Genomic DNA, 16,913 nt, shown 5'->3' with positions numbered 1-16,913 from the left:
ACTGTTCATCCAGAGGCAGCATTGATCGGCTTCAGTTAGCAGCAGTAGCGAAGAAATCGCTCGATTGGGTTCAGTTAACATCCATCGATCAATCGCTCGGGTTCAGTAATGCGTAGCCTGCAGGTGCAATCGCTCCGGTTCAATAGGCGAACGCCTCGCTCAGGTTCAGTTAGAGCCCAACGCCTCGCACCCATGCGCGTGCGTGTACGAGAGAAACGCGCAAACCTCTGTGCATCGCTCGATCCCGACCACCCATCGTAACCGGGAACACCCCGTTATTTTCCTCACCCTCGCTTCTACCACTATTTTTTCCGTCATGGACGGCCCAAAGAATGTCATACAGCTGCGTCTCCGGCCCGCCCAGGACGAAAAGCCCATTTTCTGTCATGATTTTTTGTCATAGAAGTAGGAGCCCACCACATCTATGATGATACTGGGTTTTGTCATAATTATCGTCATAGAAGTGTCATAAGTATGACAGGAAAAAAAATTGTTCGGCCCAAAATGTCACGGATGTGTCTTTTTTTGTAGTGCAAGTGATTCATAATCAAGTGATTCCAGAAGTCCATCAGAATGGAGTTTCTTCATGCGCTTTACACCAATATGACCTAGACGGCAGTGCCACAAATAATTTGCACTATCATTATCAACTCTGCATCTTTTGGCTTCAATACTATGAACATGTGTATCACTACTATCAAGATAAAATAGACCACTCATCAAGGGTGCATGACCATAAAAGATATTCCTCATATAAATAGAACAACCATTATTCTCTGATTTAAATGAATAACCGTCTCGCATCAAAAAAGATCCATATATAATGTTCATGCTCAACGCTGGCACCAAATAACAATTATTTAGGTCTAAAACTAATCCCGAAGGTAGATGTAGAGATAGCGTGGCGACGGCGATCACATCGACTTTGGAACCATTTCCCACATGCATCGTCACCTCGTCCTTAGCCAATCGTCGCTTAATCTGTAGCCCCTGTTTTGAGTTGCAAATGTTAGCAACTGAACCAGTATCAAATACCCAGGCACTACTGCGAGCATTAGTAAGGTACACATCAATAACATGTATATCAAATATACCTTTTACTTTGCCATCCTTCTTCTCCACCAAATACTTGGGGCAGTTCCATTTCCAGTGACCAGTCCCTTTGTAGTAGAAGCACTCAATTTCAGGCTTAGGTCCAGACTTGGGTTTCTTCACTTGAGCAGCAACTGGCTTGCTGTTCTTCTTGAAGTTCCCCTTCTTCCCTTTTCCCCTTTTCTTGAAACTGGTGGTCTTGTTGACCATCAATACTTGATGCTTCTTCTTGATTTCTACCTCTGTAGCCTTTAACATTGTGAAGAGCTTAGGAATCGTCTTATCCACCCCTTGCATATTATAGTTCATCACGAAGCTCTTGTAGCTTGGTGGCAATGATTGAAGAACTCTGTCAATGACACTATCATCAGGAAGATTAACTCCCAGTTGAGTCAAGTGGTTGTGGTACCCAGACATTCTGAGTATATGTTCATTGACACCATTCTCCTCCATCTTACAGCTGTAGAACTTATTGAAGACTTCATATCTCTCACTTCAGGCATTTGCTTGAAATATTAACTTCAACTCCTAGAACATCTCATATGCTCCATGACGTTCAAAATGTCGTTGAAGTCCCGGTTCTAAGCCGTAAAGCATGGCACACTGAACGATCGAGTAGTCATCAGCTTTGCTCTGCCATGTGTTCATAACATCTGGTGTTGCTCCTGCAGCGGGTTTGTCACCTAGAGGTGCTTCCAGGACGTAATTCTTCTGTGCAGCAATGAGGATAATCCTCAAGTCATGGACCCAGTCCGTGTAGTTGCTACCATCATCTTTCAACTTAGCTTTCTCTAGGAACGCATTAAAATTCAATGGAACAACAACACATGCCATCTATCTACAACAACATAGACATGCAAAATACTATCAGGCACTAAGTTCATGATAAATTAAAGTTCAATTAATCAAATTAGTTAAGAACTCCCACTTAGATAGACATCTCTCTAATCATCTAAGTGATCATGTGATCCATATCAACTAAACCATGTCCGATCATCACGTGAGATGGAGTAGTTTTCAATGGTGAACATCACTATGTTGATCATATCTACTATATGATTCACGTTTGACCTTTCGGTCTCAGTGTTCCGAGGCCATATCTGCATATGCTAGGCTCGTCAAGTTTAACCCAAGTATTCTGCGTGTGCAAAACTGGCTTGCACCCGTTGTATGTGAACGTAGAGCTTATCACACCCGATCATCACGTGGTGTCTCGGCACGATGAACTGTAGCAATGGTGCATACTCACGGAGAACACTTATAGCTTGAAATTTAGTGAGAGATCATCTTATAATGCTACCGCCGAACTAAGCAAAATAAGATGCATAAAGGATAAACATGACATGCAATCAATATAAGTGATATGATATGGCCATCATCATCTTGTGCCTTTGATATCCATCTCTAAAGCACCGTCATGATCACCATCGTCACCGGCTTGACACCTTGATCTCCAGCGAAGCATCATTGTCGTCTCGCCAACTATTGCTTCTACGACTATCGCTACCACATAGTGATAAAGTAAAGCAATTACATGGCGATTGCATTTCATACAGTAAAGCGACAATCATATGGCTCCTACCCATTGTCGATAACTGTGTTACAAAACATGATCATCTCATGCAATAAAATTTAGCATCTTGTCTTCATATCACGTCACAACATGCCCTGCAAAAACAAGTTAGATGTCCTCTACTTTGTTGTTGCAAGTTTTACGTGGCTGCTATGGACTGAGCAAGAACCGTTCTTACCTACGCATCAAAAACCACAACGCAGTATAGTGATTGCTTTTTGATCTTCAGAAAGAACCCTTCATTGAATCCGATTCAATTAAAGTTGGAGAAACTGACACCCACCAGCCACCTGTGTGCGAAGCACGTCGGTAGAACCAGTCTCGCGTAAGCGTGCGTGTAATGTCGGCCTGGGCCGCTTCATCCAACAATACCGCCGAATCAAGAATCAACTAGTGACGACAAGCAATATGTATATACCCACTCCCACAAATCCTTTGTGTTCTACTCATGCATATAACATCTATGCATAAACCTGGCTCAGATGCCACTATTGGGGAATGCAGTAATTTCAAAAAAAAATCCTACGCACACGCAAGATCATGGTGATGCATAGCAACGAGAGGGGAGAGTGTTGTCTACGCACCCTCGTAGACCGTAAGAGGAAGTGTTATGACAACGCGGTTGGTGTAGTCGTACGTCTTCATGATCGACTGATCCTAGTACCGAAAGTACGGCACCTCCGCGATCTGCACACGTTCGGCTCGGTGACGTCCCACGAACTCATGATCCAGCAGAGTGTCAAGGGAGAGCTTCGTCAGCACGACGACGTGATGACGGTGATGACGATGCTAACGAAACAGGGCTTCGCCTAAGCACCGCTATGATATGACCGAGGTGGATTATGGTGGAGGGGGCACCGCACACGGCCGGAAACAATCAACTTGTGTGTCCTAGGGTGCCCCTGCCCCCGTATATAAAGGAGCAAGGGGGAGGCCGGCCGGCCTTGGGGCGCGAGGAGGGAGGGGGGAGGAAGGAGGAGGGAGAGAGGGAGGGAAAGAGGGGGCGCCGCCCCCCTCCTTGGCCTCTCCTCTCTCACACACAAGTCCCATGTTGGCCCATTAGTTCCCCCGGGGGTTCCGATAACCCCCCGGCACTCTAATAATTATCCGGTGACCCCCGGAACTCAGCCGACGTCCGAATATAGTCATCCAGTATATCAATCTTTATGTCTCGACCATTTCGAGACTCCTCTTCATGTCCGTGATCACATCTGGGACTCCGAACTACCTACAGTACATCAAAAACACATAAACTCATAATACCGATCGTCACCGAACGTTAAGCGTGCGGACCCTATGGGTTCGAGAACTATGTAGACATGACCGAGACACGTCTCCAATCAATAACCAATAGGGAACATGGATGTTCATATTGGTTCCCACATATTCTACGAAGATCTTTATCGGTCAAACTGCATAACGATATACATTGTTCCCTTTGTCATCAGTATGTTACTTGCCCGAGATTCGATCGTCGGTATCTCAATACCTAGTTCAATCTCGTTACCGGCAAGTCTCTTTACTCGTTCCGTAATGCATCGTCCCGCAACTAACTCATTAGTAACATTGCTTGCAAGGCTTATATTGATGTGCATTACCGTGAGGGCCCAGAGATACCTCTCCGACAATCGGAGTGACAAATCCTAATCTCGATCTATGCCAACTCAACAAACACCATCGGAGACACTTGTAGAACACCTTTATAATCACCCAGTTACGTTGTGACGTTTGGTAGCACACAAAGTGTTCCTCCGGTATTCGGGAGTTGCATGATCTCATAGTCATAGGAACATGTATAAGTTATGAAGAAAGCAATAGCAACAAACTAAATGATCATCGTGCTAAGCTAACAGATGGGTCAAGTCAATCACATCATTCTCTAATGATGTGATCTCGTTAATCAAGTGACAACTCATGTCTATGGTTAGGAAACATAACCATCATTGATTCAACAAGCTAGTCAAGTAGAGGCATACTATTGACATTCTGTTTGTCTATGTATTCACACATGTATTAAGCTTCCGGTTAATACAATTCTAGCATGAATAATAAACATTTATCATGATATAAGGAAATATAAACAACAACTTTATTATTGCCTCTAGGGCATATTTCCTTCAAATATCTCTCTTTGAATGAAATATCTCAGTTTAAACAATGTTGAAATGAGTGGAAAAATATCACTCGTCACTCGGGTGCTCAGTTAACCCAAAGCCGTGAGTGGCCGGCTTGGGTGAGATGTCGGAACGGATTTGATGATCAGGTGAAACTTCGCCCACGTGATCATACGATGGGACCTGCATGGGCCACCAATGTCAATGCTAAAACCGGAAAATCTCGGGTAGGGGGTCCTAAGCTTGGTGATCTGAGTCAGATGGTAACAAGAGAAGTAGGGACACTATGTTTTACCTAGATTCGAGCCTTCTTGATGAGGTAAACCCTACGTCCTACTTATTATATATTGATTGTGATGGGGTGCAAGTTACATGATGATCTACCTTGAGAACGTATGAAGATGTTCTAAGCTATAAAAGTGCATATGCGTGCCTCTACGGACTAAACCCCAGGGCTTATATAGGCACTGGGGTATCTAGGGTTTCCACATGGTTTGTTTCAATCTAGGGATAAACATGGTGATCTTTCAAATACGCTTGAAGTGTACGCCAAGCCTCCATGATTTTTCATCTTGATTACGCCGAAGGCCAGGGTCTGCGTGGCCCATTCATCAATCTTCGGTGGGTCCTCGCCTGGCCCATGACCAGCGGGCCGACATGGCTAGCACACCCTAATCCATGATACCAACCCCGGGTGCGCACGAGAGGACAAAGTGTGTAGGAAAGACTAATGTTGATCTGTGAGGCCAGTCTAGATCCCGCCAGGCGTGACGGCCAAAAACCGGTGGCTATGACCGGGGCGTTACACACTCGCCGCCGTATTCGCCAAAGTGACTGCCGGTGCTGGACATGGTGGACGGAGATGGGGAGGGGAACAAATTGGTGGAGAACGGAGCGACAACGCAGTGGAGCTGTTTGCTCTCCAGGTGAGGTTTTTAGTAGGGACGAAGAAGGGTCATGGTGAGCTAGCATGGGCCGACTTGATGTGGCGGACACGTCCATATCCGTCATAGATTTAGGCTGTATATGAGGGGTGTCGGACAACCTGGGCATTTGTGCCCGATTTGAGGAGTTCAACTTGCTTTTTTTAACTGGTCAATGATTGGTTTGTCGGGAGTTTGATACCGGTTTGAGACGTATGATTGTAGATGCTCTTAGTTTGACTTTCATAAATGAGGGTTGGTCTTGAGAAACTATTTGCAAAGCACGGGATGCCACGTCCGCTGCTGTGCGGGGAATTATCGAGTCGGAAGTACTAGAAACCATGGTCGTTCTCTTGTGCTGGCTCTGGGTTTACATATTCAGAAGATTCAGGTGGCGACAGATTGTAAATCAACGGTGAATCATCTGGAGGCAGAGTACGGAGGTCCAAGTTCAATAATCATAAACGACATTCAAATACTGGATTGGTAGGTTTGAATTAGGTCATGTGAAGTTTGAACCTAGAGAAGCTAATAGGAAAGCTTATAATTTAGCTAAGGCCAGTTTATCACTTGATGTGAGGCGCCACCTGCTCAGATATTGCATGTATCCCAACTTATGTTTTTGGTTGAATAATTAAAGTGGTGATGCCCCATACAATAAGTTGGCAACTATGTTTGTGCTTGTGAAGAAAAGGAGGACGCTCAGTCCATGGTTATGCTTGTGAAATGAAAAGGTCAGTCGTTTGTTTTTGCAAAAAGCCCCAGATCTATTAGTAAATTTCCAGTGATACAAACACCCGGAAAGATATAGAAAACTAAAGACAGGCCCTTTTCACCATTTGTCTCTACACTGCACACACAGCAGCAGCAGCAGCAGCAGCAGCAGAACTCCATTCTCTTCTCGTGGGTTCAGAGGGAGGAGAGCAGTAGCTTGGGTTGGCTGGGGAGGGAGCCATGGCGATGAGCGGGCTCGGGGGTGTGATTGCGGGCGCCGTGGCGAAACAGATCGTCGGCAAGCTGTTTGCCGGAGGCGAATACGCCGCGGCGGAGATCACTCTGCAGTGGAGGTACCGGGAGGACGTGCTAGAGATGGCGGAGAAGATGAAAGATCTGGAGGCCGTGCTGGGCGACGCCGACGAGAGGTCGCGCCGAGGAGGCGAGGGCGGAAGGGTGTTCCAGCGGTGGCTTACCAAGTTTAAGCGCGTCGCCTACGACGTCGAGGATGTGCTGGACGAGCTGGACGCCAATGAGCTCATCAGCAAGACCCAATCCAAGGTAGCTCCTCTGCTTTCCCCCTCTTCTCCTCTCCACACACCATACAATTTTTCTTTCCATCTCCCTGCTGCGGCGGCGTTCTGGTAGATCCTCGATCCCAGCACCATCTCGCCGATCCTGGTGCTGGCGGCGAGGGATGGGTGGTTCCGGGTGGCGGGTCTAGAGGCCTCCGGAGGCTAATTAATCCGTATTTTTCTGCTTTTGTACTGGCACATCTGTCTCTCTCGTACAGTTAGTTGGCTCTGCCTGGGTGAAGGAATCTGAATCTTCCAAAAAAAAACCTGAATCTTCTAAAAAAAGAGAGCAAACCGAAGGAATTCATTAAGATGTTTGATTCTTCTTTATCTAATCTATAGTAGAAAGTAAGATAGTGATCTCTTTGATTTTGTCTATTTTTGAGTAACTAATTAAACGTGCAGGGGACTGAAGTTGACTTCACCTTTTGTTTTTGCAGGTCAATTTGTGTTTTTCCAGGAACAATCAATTCCTGCAGCGAATAACCATGCCCCACAAGATGAAGAAAGTGACCAAGAAAATAGACGAAATTGAGAAGGAGGGCAGGAGGAGGCTCAGTCTTGTGCCTCTAGAATCAAGGGGAGAAGGGAACAGAAACAATGAAACTTTCGCAGCCAACTGGAATGGTCATGGCATGAAAACTGGAATGGTGGGGAGGGGTGTCGAGAAGGAAAAGATAATCAGCCTGCTACTCACAAGTGAAGAAGCTAACAAGGATATCTCCATCATCCCAGTTGTTGGCCTTGGCGGCATAGGCAAGACGACATTGGCTGAATCGGTTTTTGCAGACAAGAGGGTCGGTGTCTTCGACATCTCGATCTGGGTTAATGTGTCCAAGCAGTTTGATTTGCACAAAATTGGGAGTGCAATCCTGAGAAGCATTATGAATAGCACTATTAACCTTGACAACTGCGATTTGCAATTTCATCTGAAAAAAGAACTTTCTACTAGAAGATACTTGATTGTTCTGGATGATCTCTGGGAAGAAGATGGAGATAATCTTGAAAGGTTGAAGGAGATGTTACAGCATGGCCACAAGGGTAGTCGTATTATAGTAACTACACGAAACCTGCGGGTAGTGCAACAATTGCGCACTGGTTTTCTTACAAATGAGAGGAAAATTGTCCCAGTTCCTGAGTCTGACATAATCGATTTGGGTGTTTTAGAACCTGGTGACTGTTGGGAATTAATAAAACGAAGGGCATTTGGGCCTGATGATGACCACAGTGGCTTGGAAGAAATTGGAAAGCAGATTGCAGCAAAGTGTGGGGGTTTACCGCTCGTGGCAAATGCTCTTGGGCAAGTAATGTCGGACATAAAGACCGCGGGGGCATGGGAAGATATAAGAGACACCAAGGTTGATTTGGGTTTGAGAGAAGGACATCAGAAAGAAACATTAGAGAGGCTAATGCTGAGCTATTACTACATGAAGCTAGAATTCAAAATGTGTTTCACGTACTTGGCAGCCTTCCCCAAGGGCTTTGTCATGGACAGAAATCGTCTAATCCAGCAATGGAATGCACTTGGATACATTTGTCCAGGCTACGATGGCCAAAGGTGTATCAACTACCTTCTAGGGATGTCCTTTCTTCGGATTCCAGGATCCGCTTCGGTTAGTACCTATAGACATAATTTCTCTTATATGGCTGGTTCATTTTTACTACTATGTTTTTTGTTTCTTTATACTCTGTTATGGACAAGCTTTCATAAATTATACTCTGTTATGGTTCTAGATTAGGTCCTACACTCTGATTTTTAATTTATGTTGGTGACTTAGTATATCCATCTCTAAATTTTAATTTGTTATTAGCACTGATAAGTTCAGTTTTGTACTTCCTGTTTTTGACTCATGTCAGGTTTATATATTCTTTTAGTTTTAGATTCTTGTCCTTTGCTTCCTGGATCTAATATCTAGATTATATGCCACAAAATTAAAATCTAATTTTTATTCAATCTATTAATCTAAATAATTTATTTTTTATTGATTTTGAATCGGATATGTCATATATGTTTTTTTATATTCTTGCTATGGATCCCTATACTAATATGACATATTGATGATTTAATCCTAGTTAGAGTCCACCATATTATGTGCATGGTGCTATCCTTTGCTCTTAAGAATTTGTGGCATTCCTTTTGCGACCCGGCACTTACTTAGGAAAGGAAGATACATTTCTCTCCGTACAACACCCTACATGTATATTAGTTCAATAAATTTAGAAAATAGGCTTTTGAACTCTAACTTCGCTTGGTAGAGTATCAAACCACAAGATATCATTTGCTAGAGGTGGGGCGTGGGGTTGTTGGAGCACCATCCCAGTGTTGGGCTAGCGGCAGCTGTCGAAGTGGTGAGTGGAGGTACTGGTGGAGGTGACGACATTGAGTCGTGGCGTGGTCGCGTGGAGAATAGGGGAGGAGAGAGTTGTAGGTGGTTGGCGGCCGGCTTTTGGGAGGGGTTGAGGTAACATGGAGGCTGAGCTTCGGGGAAGGGATATTGGTTTAGGCCTTGAGTGTTTCAATGGCGGGCCCACATGTCAGGGGGGGCAGCATGACTGTAGTGGAGGCGCCGTTGGTGATAACGGCGGTGGGAAGTCGGTGCATGTGTGGACTTCCCCTAGTGAGCGGCAGGGGGTGGTTCCTTTAATAATCACCCTTCAATAGTCACTCATCTTCATAATTTATAGTTAGTAAGCAAGTTACGTATAATTTCAAATTAGTTGAAACTTGTTGAACTAGTTAGTAAACATATCAAACTTGACATACAAAGAAATAAAAAATATCATAAAACATATCTAGAGAAATATGTATGAATATTCTTTGTATATAACATATGCTTTATTAGCTTTACGTGCTCTGTTCTTATCCAAATTTTAATGCCATAAAAACAATTTATGAAAATCCATGGTTTCTAGTAAAAATAATTGTGTGTAGGAAAATTATTCTGTATAAGGGCTCCACAGATTTTGAGGAAATTGCAACTCTTAACTCCATTTTAACATTTCCTATTCTCAAGGGGTTCTACATTTCCATTTGCAATACTATATTGATAGTAGTTACCTCTGCAGGTCAGTCCAAGTCCATTGCATCTCAAAGCTCCTCCAGATCTCGTCATGCATGATTTGGTTCATGATCTTGCATCAATAATTGCTGCTGATGAATTTATTGATCTGGATGCTACCAAAAGCACCAGCTGGAACAAAGCTCGTTACTGCCGACATGCACAGTTAACCAACTTTAAGAATGATCCCAAGGTTTTCAAATATATTCCACGCAAGCTTAGGTCCCTCCACTTCAGGGATTTGGGGGTACTGCAACTCCCGAAAAAGGCATTTTCTCGATCCAAGTACTTACGTGTCTTGGACCTAAGTGGGCATTCAGCTAAAGGCCAATCTGCTCCAAGGAGTGTGGTGCTGCCATCTTCAATTAATCAATTGAAGCTAATTAGGTATATTGATGCCACAGGCTTGCCAATAAAATCACTTCCTAAGCATTTTCATGCACTTCAAAACATGGAAACTCTTATTCTGTCCAATTCCTTGCTTCAAACCTTGCCTGACAGTATTTGTCGCCTCAACAAACTTTGCTATTTGGACCTATCTTTCAGTAGCAGCCTCAGTAAGCTACCTGCACCGCTAGGAGAACTCTCTCAACTCTTTTTTCTCAATCTATCCGGGTGTTGTACACTGCAAGAATTGCCTGAATCAATTTGCAAGCTTAAATGCTTGCATCACCTAGATATGTCAGGCTGTTGTGGTCTTCAAAAGCTCCCTGATGAATTTGGTAGCCTTCTTAAACTCTCATTCTTAAACTTGTCGAGTTGTTCAAAGCTCACCAAACTACCTGACAATGTTAGCTTTCCATGCTTAGAACATCTGAACCTATCAAGTTGCCATGAGCTAGAAAACCTGCCAACTGATTTCGGCCACATTCAGAAACTTGAGTTCCTGAACCTCTCTGGTTGCTACAAGGTTTCAATGCTGCCAGGATCATTCTGCCAACTTAATCACTTGAAATACCTAGATCTTTCAGATTGTCATAACCTTGAAGAACTCCCTGAATGTTTTGATCACCTCTATGAGCTTCAATATTTGAACCTAACAAATTGTCCTAAGATCCAACAATTGCCTGAGTCGCTATGCAAGTTGTTTAAGTTGAGGTGTCTCTATTTGTCATACTGTCTAGGGCTCAGTGAGCTCCCCTCCTCATTTGGTGACCTTAAGCTTCAAATACTGCACATGAATGGCCTTCCAAAAATGTATAACTGCCCTGATAGCATTGGCGACATGACTAGTCTCACCCAGTTGGTGGTTGACAGTGCAACTTCTAATTTGCTTGAAAAGGTTCTAGCCATTCGAAAGCGTCTAAATCTTGTGGGCACAATAGTGCATCAGGTACATGAGATAGAGAGTAGAGGATGCAGCAGTATAGTGGATCTTGCAGGATTGACTTGTTCAGATCTGTTACTTAGAGGCCTTCAGAATGTCAAGCGTCCAGAAGATGCAGACAGAGTCAAACTGCGTGATAAATCAGATATTCGAGCACTAAAACTTCAGTGGGAAAGTGAAGGAGCTGAATCTGTGCTGGACAGGCTCATACCTCCTCGGACTCTTGAAAACTTTTGGTTACTTGGGTATAGGAGCAAGGATTTCCCTGACTGGATGTTGCACATCTCGTCCTACCTCCCTTTTCTCAGTGAACTGACCCTTCATGGTTTGGAAGCATGTGATTGTCTTCCTCCATTCGGGGCACTGCCAAATTTAAGAAGGCTGTGTGTGAGGAACATTCCCAACATTAGGAAAGTCGGTAAGGAATTCTACGGAGATGGCAGAACTTGTATGAAACTAAGAGTGCTGATATTGGTGTCGATGGAGAATTTGGTGGAATGGTGGACAACGGAGTCAAGTACAGAAAACGAAGAGTTTCTTATCCCTAATTTGCATCTTTTGGAGGTACTGGACTGCCCAAGGTTGAAGTTTCTACCATATCCCCCAAGAAGTATGATTTGGGCTTTGAGCAACAGCGAGACAGTTTTGCCAGAACGGGGATTTGGAAAACTCTCGTCTTCCGTTCGCCCTTCTAAGGTGATTCTAAAGCATTGTAGTTTCACTGAAGACAAGTGGGATAGACTTCAATACTTTCCTTCACTTGAGATATTTCATTTAGACTCCGTCAGTGGTTTCCGGACTTTGTCAGAGGTCATCCTATGCTTCACCTCTCTCACTGGACTACATTTATGGTCGTTGAAGGACCTGGAGACACTCCCGACATGGTTAGGCCACCTGGGTTCGCTACAAGTCTTTGACATCCGAGATTGTTGCAATGTGACATCTTTGCCTGAAAGCATGAAGAACCTTGCCGCTCTTAAAAAACTGAAGTTAAAAATGTGCAAAGGCCTGGAGATGCTGCCGGAATGGTTGGGACAGTTAAGTTCTCTAGAAGAAATTTTAATCGACGATTGCCCCAAACTAACATCTTTGCCTGAAAGCATGAAGGACCTCATCGCTCTTACGGATCTGACGTTGTTAGGGTGCAATGGCCTGGAGATGTTACCGGAATGGTTGGGACAGTTGACTTGCCTAGAAGAACTTATCATCGGCCTTTCTCCCAACCTGACATATTTGCCTGAAAGCATACGGAATCTCTCTGCTTTGAAGGTACTCAAAATTGTTGCATGTCCAAGTCTAGTTGCCAGGTGCGAAGGGGAGAATGCCCACAAGATTCGTCACATCCCCAGAGTCGAATTCTGGCGTCCAAGGAGTTAAAAACTGTGGAGCAACGTGCTGTTCTGTTGTACTACAAAATTGTGCAGAGCTGGGAAACACTTGGCCAAGTGTAGGAGAGGAACAGGGTGGAAATTATGGACTCACTCTGCCCTTTGGTCAGGGCGCGATGAGGTGGAGGTGTGCACCGACGACCCTGGTTCCTCATCTTCCTCCTCTGAGGCCATCGTCGCCGCACACCTCTCCATCTTTGCTCCGGTGTCAGACATACATGGTGCTCTACCCTATATACTCCATACTTGTTCGCTCTGGCCGTGCAACTAGTGTTGGAGGTTGTCTTGTTGGTCCCAGGTGCTGCAGAGGAGGTAAGCGGCTAGGAGCCTTTTTTTTTCAAAGTGTTGCAAGCCCACTGTGCCCAAATCAAAATGGATTATAGCATTAACACTTTTTTTTCTCCTTTTACTACTTACCTCCTTTCAGTTTATAAGGTCTACACGTATCTCTAGATCGACAATTTGAGCAACGTAATATGAGTTATATACCACAAAAATTATACCATTAGAAACTTCAAATGTTATATTTTCTAATGGTATAACTTTTGTGATATACAATTCAATTCACATTACATTGATAAAATTGACGACCTTGGATACACGCAGGACCTATATAAACCAGAAAGGGGGGAGTATTAAGGTTTTCAAGGGCAGAAACATATAATACACAGTGTTTGTTCTAGCTAATCTTCAGAACTTTTAGAAACTGAACTTGCATCCAAGAACCAAGTAAAGGGACATACCTTTCATGGCTTGGAATGACCGAATACAACTTTTTATTAGTACTCTTCTCTGTTTGTACTGCTTACTTAACTTGAAAATTTTCTCTTCAACTTGCAGGCAATTTTCATCTTGCCATAATAATATACAGATGACATCCACATGACTTGTCAATAATTACTGTTGTATAATTCAGAAAGGAATTAAACTTCATGGTTCTTCTGCCCGAGGAGAGGAACCCCTGCTATATATTCCCCGTCAGTTCTGACATCCACAGACTTTTCCATAATTACTGTGTTACTGCTTTGACTTTCTATAATTGTTAATGTGGATATTGTCTTCCAGATAGCGTGCATCTTCGCCCTGCCTGTGCAAAATTCTGGCGTCCAAGGAGTTAAAAACTGTGCTGTCTCAGGAATCAGGATCACTGAACCCTGGTCAGTTGCTTCATGGTGCTTCAGGTGACATGACCAATAACACCACGCTGAATTGGGCGCCCAAGGAATGGAAGACAACACAGCTCACTCCCCATTACTTATTCACCCGGGTTTTTATAGCAAAAAGGCCACAGTCCCAGTTCTGCATTGTGTGCTGAAACTGTCAAGCAAAACCAGAAGAGAAAAAACTGATAATGCAGCAACAGACAGAAAAAAAAAAGGAGTATATCTCATCACATCTCAGGAGTCAGGACCGCGGAGCTCCGGTCTATGTATTCATCTGGTTTTGTAAACTCATTTATAATGCTTTGTTTCATGAGCTGTTTATTTCCATGGAGCAGGCCGCAGGATAGCTTTGTTTCTTTGTTCCCATTTAGAATGCTGTACATGCTGATCATGCCGCTGATATGCCATGGGATGTTTGTGTGTGCTGTGGGGTACGTATGATTTGTCAGCCATGTATTGACTGGTTGTTATTTGTCCATAACTGCAACTTCCATATTGTAGTGTCAATTCAGAGAGCAGCGATTCGGTGCCCAGACTAATCTGCACCTGCACTGAAGAAAAAATTCAAAATAAATACTTAAAAAAATCAATAAATTCAAAAAAAATTGCATGGTAGATAATTTGGTGTGTGAGGTCCTCTTCAAATTTCTGATCATTTGGACATTTTAGTAGCCCTTGGCAAAGAAGACAAATGTGGGGTCTGTAAAAAAGTTTAATATTGCGCTAGCTCGCTGGCTTCGCCCGCTAGGTTTGAAAAAAGTTCATGAAATTTGAAAAAAGTTCACAAGCTTAAAAAACAGTTCATGAATTTGTAAAGTATTCGCGAGTTAAATTTTAAAAAGTTCGCGACTTTGAAGATTGTTACGAGTTAATTTTTTTTAAATAACATCAATTTGGAAAAGGTTCATGGATTGAAAACGATACGAATTTGAGAAAAGTTCACTAGTTTGAAAAGTGTTCGCAAATTTGGAAAACAATTGCAGATTTGAAAAACAATTTTTTAAAAACTTTGCAAATTCGATTGAAAGGTTGTGAAAAATAAAAATGAAAAAGGACAAAAAAAATAAAACTAAAAAGGAAAAAGAAAGAGAAAAACCAAGCGAAAACCATGCTTGAAAAAACCAAAAGAAAAAACACCCTGAAAAACCTTGCAGAACTTGAACCAGAATTGTACACAACAAGAAGATGAAGAAGTAGAACTATGAATAGCCGCTAAATGCCAATGGCGGTCGACCTCCATGGAGGTCGTTTTTAGAAAAATAAAACGGAAAATATATTTAAAAGTTTTTAAAAATCTGATAAAAATCATTCATGTTTACATGGATGTATTCTAAATGTGTATAAATTTTGAAGACGAAATAAATTATGGTGAGAGCTACAAAAAAAAAAGACAAATCACGAGTTTCAAACTGATAAACAGTACACACACTGTTCACTATCAGAAATGCAATATTTTCTATTTTTTGTGTAGCTTTCAGCACAATGTATTTCATTGTAGAATTTATACACATGTTGAATACATTCATATGAATGTGTAGATTTTTTTTCAGAATTTTTTGAAACTCCAAAATGTGATTGTCTAATTTTTCAAAATAACCACTTTCATGGAGGTTGCCCGCCAAAAGCCCACACTCACAGCACAACCTGTTATATGTCCCAGCTGCTAACTACGCTTGGAACTAAACCTGTTGCTTTCAAGTTTGAATCCCAACTGGCGCAATATTTTTTGAAGCTTAAAAAAAGGAAAGAAAAATGTAAATGGGCCAATCCAGGTTGGAGCCTATAACAGGCGCCAAATATGAGTTGGCGTCTATTTGACGCTACTCCTTGAGCGTACGTACGTATACGTTTCGGCTAGCGACCCACCATGCAAGCGAAAGTGGGTACTATTTGTCAAAGGTATGTTGAGTAAGGGGATGTACCGAAGCGGGCTCAACCTGAAAACAATGTGATGGGCCGAAACTAGCTTTCATGTAGAGCTCCTGGATAAAATTTGAATTATTTTCATGAGTTAGGAATCCCGTTACTGCTCACAGGAAGAACCCAGTACATTTTTCACATATTCACGAAATGCGTATTCTAAAAGGGATGCATGACCATCATGTGATGACCGATGAACCCTAGGGAGAGGATCGATCGCACAGAAAAGAGGATCGGAGTGAGGGAGGAAGCAGGTAGGTGAGCAGAGAAGGGAAGGGGATGACAGAATTCAGATCGTATTTCATTTTCTGCCTATCTTCGTTTGCGGTCACTGCTTAAGTACAAGTCCACACACACACGCTGGCCACAAGCGGCCCACTACACCCATTGGGCTCTAGCCCATACACTCTGAAAGATCGAGGATCTCGCCTAGAGGGGAGGGGAGGGGGGGTAAATAGGTGCTTCTTAAAAAATTACGGTTTAGGCTTGAACAAATGCGGAATAAACCTAGCGGTTAATTTGCCAAGCACAAAACCTAAAACAACTAGGCTCACCTATGTGCACCAACAACTTATGCTAAGCAAGATAAACAACTAAGTGATAGCAAGATATATGACAAGAAACAATATGGCTATCACAAAGTAAAGTGCATAAGTAAAGGGCTCGGGTAAGAGATAACCGAGGCACGCGGAGACGACGATGTATTCCGAAGTTCACACCCTTGAGGACGCTAATCTCTGTTTGGAGCGGTGTGGAGGCACAATGCTCCCCAAGAAGCCACTAGGGCCACCGTAATCTCCTCACGCCCTCGCACAATGCAAGATGTCGTGATTCCACTAAGGGACCCTTAAGGGCGGTCACCGAACCCGTACAAATGGCAACCCTTGGGGACGGTCACCGAACCCATACACTTTGGCAACCCTTGGGGGCGGTCACCGGTACCCGTCAAATTGCTCGGGGCGATCTCCACAACCTAATTGGAGACCCCGACGCTTGCCCGGAGCTTTGCACCACAATGATTGAGCTCCGAAAACCACCAACCGTCTGGGGCGCCCAAGCACCCAA

The 16,913-nt window shown here is 43.4% G+C and overlaps 1 pseudogene; it reads left to right on the top strand.

The window, feature by feature from the left end:
* Positions 1-6,598: 6,598 nt before the first annotated feature.
* Positions 6,599-14,286, top strand: LOC119330060 (annotated as a pseudogene).
* The last annotated feature ends 2,627 nt before the right edge of the window (positions 14,287-16,913 follow it).

Source organism: Triticum dicoccoides, chromosome 7A (genome assembly GCF_002162155.2).
Source record: "Triticum dicoccoides isolate Atlit2015 ecotype Zavitan chromosome 7A, WEW_v2.0, whole genome shotgun sequence".
Lineage (NCBI taxonomy): Eukaryota > Viridiplantae > Streptophyta > Magnoliopsida > Poales > Poaceae > Triticum > Triticum dicoccoides.
Note: the sequence above shows the minus strand (reverse complement) of the source record. Positions and strands in the feature narration are given on the sequence as shown.